Raw genomic sequence first — 6401 nt, 5'->3', positions numbered from 1 at the left:
GTTACTACAGAGCCTACCGTGGAGCTGTCCAGCAACTCCTCTTGTATGGCTGAATTGAATCCATTTCAGTTTGTGACTTCTGAGGATCTGGACAAGCTGCTAGGGATGCTTCACCTTACTATCTGTTCTGTTCCTTGCCCAACATGGCTTATACGATCTAGCAGCGATATTATTGGAGAGGTTCTTGTTAAGATAATTAATGCTTCTCTGAGGGAGAGAAGGATGCCTCCTTGTCTCAAAGAGGCAATCATTAGATCACTGTTGAAGAAACCTGAATTGGATCCCTTGGAATTAGGCAATTATAGGCCTGTCTCCAACCTCCCATGATTGGGCAATGTGATTGAAGGCATGGTGGCGTCTCATCTCCAGGAGTCTTGGAAGAAGCAGATTACATGGATCCATTTCAGACTGGCTTTTGGGTGGGCTATGGGGTTGAGACAGCCTTGGTCGGCCTGTTGGATGATCTCCAATTAGGAATTGACAGGGGGAGTGTGACTCTGTTGATCCTTTTGGATCTCTCAGTGGCTTCCGATACCATCAACCATGGTATCCTCCTGGAATCCCTGAAGGGGTTGGGAGTGGGAGGCATGGCTTTGCTGTGGTTCTTCTCCTACCTCTTGAGTAGGTTCCAGATGGTGTTGATGGAGATGGTTGCTCTTCAAAACGAGAGCTCTTGTATGGGATCCCACAGGGCTCCATTCTATCTCTAATGCATTTTAACACCTACATGAACCCACTGGGAGGGATCATCAGGAGATTGGGTGCAGGATGTTATCAATATGCGGATGACACCCAAATCTATTTCTCCATGTCAGCTTCATCAGGGAATGGCCTAATTTCCCTAAATGCCTGCCTGAAGCTGGATGAGTGAGAATGAACTGAGGCTCATTTTAAAATTTGCAATCTGCTTTTCCTTCCTGAAAAAAGCCCAAATACCGGAAGAAACGATTAATACAATTATATCCAAGCAGTATTTGAAAACAATCAATTTCATTTCATTCTCTTTGACTGAGCATGTGGATTTTCAGCCCTGTTAGGCTGCAAAGGTTTTGCCAACTTCTCATCTTTGGGTCAGACTACATGCAGTGCTGAATGTGTTGTTTTGCTTCTATCTTCCTTCCTTTAAAAAAAAAAAAAAAAGACAAGTGTGGGGCACCTAATTCAGATCAATGAGTGGCAATGAGTCTTACTTCTCTATCCCTGTGCTACAGTCCTGATTAAAAAAACACACACAACACAACCTGTTCTTTGCCCTGAGTGGGAAGCTGCTATTTGTAGACATACTGTAAAATTATAGTATCTAACGCAGAGAGAAATGTAATTCTGAATTCTTTATCATCCTCCGATACAATTGGTAGGGTGCTGGACTGGGTACAGCTCTCCATCATCTGTACACTCACTTGCACACTTGGACTTGCTGCTGTGAAATGGGCCTGAAAAGTTTATATTCCATTGTCTATGGAGAATCCAGTCACTGCCCAGGCAGGAGGACAGCTATCTCTTAGGCTAAACTGTCTTCATGATTTGTTAGGATAAGCGTACTTAGCTTTGCCATGCAATTTATACCTTTGAATGGGCGATGGAAATGGCAAATAACAACTATAATAAACGCACACACAAAGATATTATTCTGAATTATTGGAAGGGCTAGATATTAGAAAAGAGGTGTACCTTTTCAGATTGGTTGACCAACAGACTAACACTGCAATCGTGCAAACATGTTGCATTAGTGCGAGAATGTTGCACTAACCAGTTCAGCTAAGTCGAGCGCTTGCATTCCAAACTAGTGTTGCAACAGGGTGTGCATGCACAGCCTCTTGCGGCGAAACTTCCTTCTCAATCCATGCATGCAAAGCTATGCACTATCCTTGTTGCACATGTGCAAATGCTTGAGGAAGCAGCCCAATAGCCCAAGAGATTGAACACTTCAAGCATCCATTCAGCTATGCAGCTTTCTTGCATTGTGGGTGCCCATTGCAATGCTAGTCTGTATATTAGCCATTCTCTGCAACTAGTTTTTCTGTGTAATTCTGATGGTACTGATCTACTAATGGTAGTCATCAGTATTAGTCATGGAAACAAATGGAAACAATATTAGTCATGGAAAAAGTCAGTTGCAACTAACTTTTGTATATGTAACTAGGAGCCAATTGGAATACTTCCATATCAAATCCATCCATCAAGGTCGATGGACCAGATTAGCTTTGTAATGCATCAGCTCTGCACCGTTACCTCCTTTTCTGGATCAGGATGGATTTCGGCATGAAAAGTAATGAAGTAACATCTGTTCTGCATCTTAATACAATTTTTACAGTGTGCTGAGAACAAGGCATATTATCTTAGGTAACCTTTAAGTCCTAAAATTTGAATGGGTAGTCGCCACAAATCATTACAACTTTTTATTCTGCATTAGCTTCTTGAAAGTAATAAAAACTGGAGATCTGTCTTCTGAAGTTTAAAATACAAACAATCAGAGGGGAAGACTTTCCAGCAACTAACACAAGATGAACAAGGAAAGAACTGAAAAAGCAAATAAGAAATTGTAGATTAGAGTTTGGCATTTAGTTGGCATTTAGTTTGAAGGCAGTCTGTTCATTTAATTTCCCCCCTCTCTGAAGTGCTTATTCATCTTATACAGTCTCTGGGAGAGCCTCTAAATAACACATTTATTTTGCCGAGGATGATTTCGTTCACTTTAATTTTCCAGACAGTTATGCTGTGGACCATTGGTCATGATTTGGGAGCTATTCTCTCTACGGCTGCTATTTATTGGATAGTGCAATTCAGTCCCTTTGTGTCAGAAAATGTAAAATACTGGGGCAGATCTCAATTATGATACAGAGGGTAAGGCTAAAAATTTTGGATTCTGTCCACCCTGAAGGCCCTTGCTTTATTAACTTCATCCTGGCTTTTGGTACTAATTGGAGAGTGCAAATCTTAAGATTTTATTTGCAGTACTGTATATACTTATTCAGATTGGCTGGCACTGAAATTGGAGACAACGGCATCTCCAGACTGCACTGAAATTGGACACAACCAAGGAAAAGATAGTTGAAGATCAGAGTCTGTCACCCAGAATGATTTATTCCAGATGCATCAGCTCTAGCACAGACCTCGGCCTTACCCATCAGAAATGGTTTCTTGGCTGATTTCATCGGATACAGTAAATGTGTAAACATCCATTCATATCTGTGTGTGCTTCTGAGCATTTATGGTTTTCTGGACTGGAGCACATTTATTTATTCATTCATTCATTCATTCATTCAACATATTTTTATACCGCCCCAAACTTACGTCTCTGGGTGGTTTACAACAAGATTGAAAAGTAAAACATTAATTAAAAACAAAAACAAAAATGCAAAAGCAAGGAATTCAAAACACAATTTAAAATTTTAAAACAATATTCTAAAAACAACATTAAAACAATCAAAACAATATCAGTTTAAAGCCTGGGAGAACAGATGCATCTTTAAAGACTTTTAAAAAGTTGTCAGAGATGGGGAGGCTCTTATTTCACATGACTTTATTTCATTCCTGCTGTTGTGAAGACAATTTGCTTTATACAAAGTCAAGTCAGCGGCTGACACAATGCGCAGTTCTAAGGTTGTCTGAAGAACTTGTGCTGCTGCTGTGGCAGAACCGGAAGTGGTGGCACCCCTGTAGCACTTCCAGCATCACAGCACTTAGGAGAGGAGAGCTGGTCTTGCGGTAGCAAGCATGACTTGTCCCCTTAGCTAAGCAGGGTCTGCCCTGGTTGTATATGAATGGGAGACTTGATGTGTGAGCACCGGAAGAGATTCCCCTCAGGGGATGGAGCTGCTCTGGGAAGAGCAGAAGGTTCCAAGTTCCCTCCCTGGCATCTCCAATATAGGGCTGAGAGAGATCCCTGCCTGCAACCTTGGAGAAGCTGCTGCCAGTCTGTGTAGACAATACTGAGCTTGATGGACCAATGGTCTGACTCAGTTTATGGCAGCTTCCTATGTTCTTTGTTCCATTTCCCCCCATTGCTGAGAATGGAAATAAATACAGTAATGCCTGCAGTGCCACTGCCCACACTCTCCAACGGTGCTGTTGCTTCTGGGTCTGCTCTAATGGCAATGCAAGTTCTTCAGATGACATTAGAACTGCACATCTTGTCAGTGAGCTAGCCAACTGTACACCATGAGGTGTTTTAATACAAACTTTAATTTAAAAGATCCAGCTGCTCTATTTGCTTATAGACTCTGCCCCCCCGCCCCAAACCACACATCTTCTTGCAATATTTGAGTTGGCATACAGAATTTTTAAAACTGTATTGCAATCCAAATAATTAAAGTGTAATAAAACAAACACAGCTGACAATAGGTTAAATAGGATCAGATAACAGGATCACGTACAGTGCAGTCCTGTGCATATTTACTTGTAATAAGCCTCTCTGTGTGTTCTGTAGGGCTTATTCTCTAGTAAATATATTTCGGGCTGCGATCTAAATTTGTAAAGCTATCATAGACCGGAAAGATTGAAAGTTACATAGAAGGTGTAGACAACCATTAAAAATGTCTAGAGTTTATTGTATACAATTTGACTAGCTGTTATCTTATCACTGTGTATATTTTCTATATCTATATTTTTCATTCTGCTGTCATACAGTATAGTGGCTGACATCCTAACTAAGGTTCTGGCAGACACAGGGAGACATGCCTGTCATGCGGAATGCTTCCAGAGCTCTGCAGTGCAGAGGAGAGGTGCTCTTACCCCCGGATATGGGGCCCTGGCCCGTGACCTCCAAGACCTGGGGTGGCCCTCCAAAGACCAGGGGCTCCTGCTGCTGCCACAAGCCTCCCATCACTGCAGTGAGCCCTTGTTCCCACTGCTGACGTGAGGCCAAACCACTGATATTCTAGCCATGTGAACGGCCAGGGTGGGTGGGTGAGGTGAGCAGGCCTCCCCCTCCCCATGGTGCTAGCGGCGGGCAGAGTGGGAGTGGCTTCTGAGCCAGAATAGAGTGTTGCAAGCCCACCGCAAACCCTTGCGGTGGTGGTCGGGGCCTCACGGCTGGGTAGTCCAGGTGCCCAGATTGCCTAAGTGTGCCATTGGCGGAGAGTGTGCAAGGGGAGGCTTTACATTACATTACTGCACCTAATGGCGCAGCGGGGAAGTAACTTGCCTAGGGAGGAAGAGGTTGCTGGTTCGAATCCCACCTCTCTCGGGCAGCAGCGATATAGGAAGATGCTGAAAGGCATCATCTCATACTGCGCGGGAGATGGCAATGGTAAACCCCTCCTGTATCCTACCAAAGAAAACCACAGGGCTCTGTGGTCGCCAGGAGTCGACACCGACTTGATGGCACAACAGCTGCAACTGAGACTTACAATTGTTTACAACAAATCTTACTTATTCCCAGACTCAGATTAGCATTTACCTCTGTCTTTCCCCCTTCTCCCCCATACCCCACAATAAAACAATTCCCCATCTTTTAAATGTTTCTTTCCTTTGTAAAAGCAAACCCCCTCTCTTTTACCTGCAATGGTATAAGCAAGTGGATAAAGCAGAAAGCTGCGGAAGTCCCCACTTGATTCTTTAGGTCAGTGGCAGTTTACCCTCCTTCTTGCTGCAACAGGTTCCAGAAGATTCTCTGGAGCTTCTGAGCATGCTCCCACAGTCCTAAGGCAAGGTGAGGGAATTTCAGTATACCCTTTAACTGCCAACTCTTGGCCCTCTTATACTAACACTCACCTGTGATTATATGGATAATAATGGTGGGGGTTACACTAGGAAGAAAGGAGTCATAATTGTGTGTAAGAGTGCCAATGACGTTACTGCAGTGCAGGCACTGTGGATGGCAATGGATTCCGGGTCGGTGGTTCATTTTGGCCATTTTTGGACTGTTTGAAATGTGTGTTCTCTGTTGGGAGAGACAGCTTTCCTTTTACTGTGTGCTTCTGCAGTGTTTTTCAAGGCAGGGTTGCAAAATGCATTGCAAATTGCAACGCAGAAACGTGTGTGTGCACTCTGTGAGTGCAGCTTGTTCCGGCCATAGGGAACAATGGGGAAACTTGAAACACCGCTTTGTTCCCCATGGGTGGCTCCTAGGAATACCCTAGTGGGTTGGGTGGTAGGGCATGAATGGGTGCTACCTACCATCCAACCCACTCACCCACCCCAAAAACGGACAAGCGGGTGATTGTAAACAAATGTTTAACCTTTTCCCCAAACCCCCACAGGATCCTTGTTCCCTATGGCCAAAACACTGTTTTGATTAAGCGTTTCAGCTGTTTGCATTTTGTTTCAATCTTGAAACAAAATGCAAAATCTGTTTTGTGCACATCCCTAATTCCATTTACTAAGGGGGTGATTTTTGCCACTCCCTCCTTTACTCTGCAGTCGTCCCATCCCCCCCGGACATTATATAAAATCTGTCC

The 6401-nt window shown here is 43.6% G+C and overlaps 1 long non-coding RNA gene across 1 annotated transcript; it reads right to left on the bottom strand.

Moving 5' to 3' along the window:
• Positions 1 to 971: 971 nt before the first annotated feature.
• On the bottom strand, positions 972 to 5606 carry LOC128350999 (uncharacterized). Its single transcript, XR_008319540.1, has 2 exons — positions 5501 to 5606; positions 972 to 1120 (listed from the first exon to the last, which is right to left on the bottom strand). It is a non-coding gene; the product is annotated as an uncharacterized LOC128350999 (long non-coding RNA).
• Positions 5607 to 6401: the final 795 nt, after the last annotated feature.

Source organism: Hemicordylus capensis, chromosome 3 (genome assembly GCF_027244095.1).
Source record: "Hemicordylus capensis ecotype Gifberg chromosome 3, rHemCap1.1.pri, whole genome shotgun sequence".
In the NCBI taxonomy this organism is placed as follows: domain Eukaryota; kingdom Metazoa; phylum Chordata; class Lepidosauria; order Squamata; family Cordylidae; genus Hemicordylus; species Hemicordylus capensis.
Note: the sequence above shows the minus strand (reverse complement) of the source record. Positions and strands in the feature narration are given on the sequence as shown.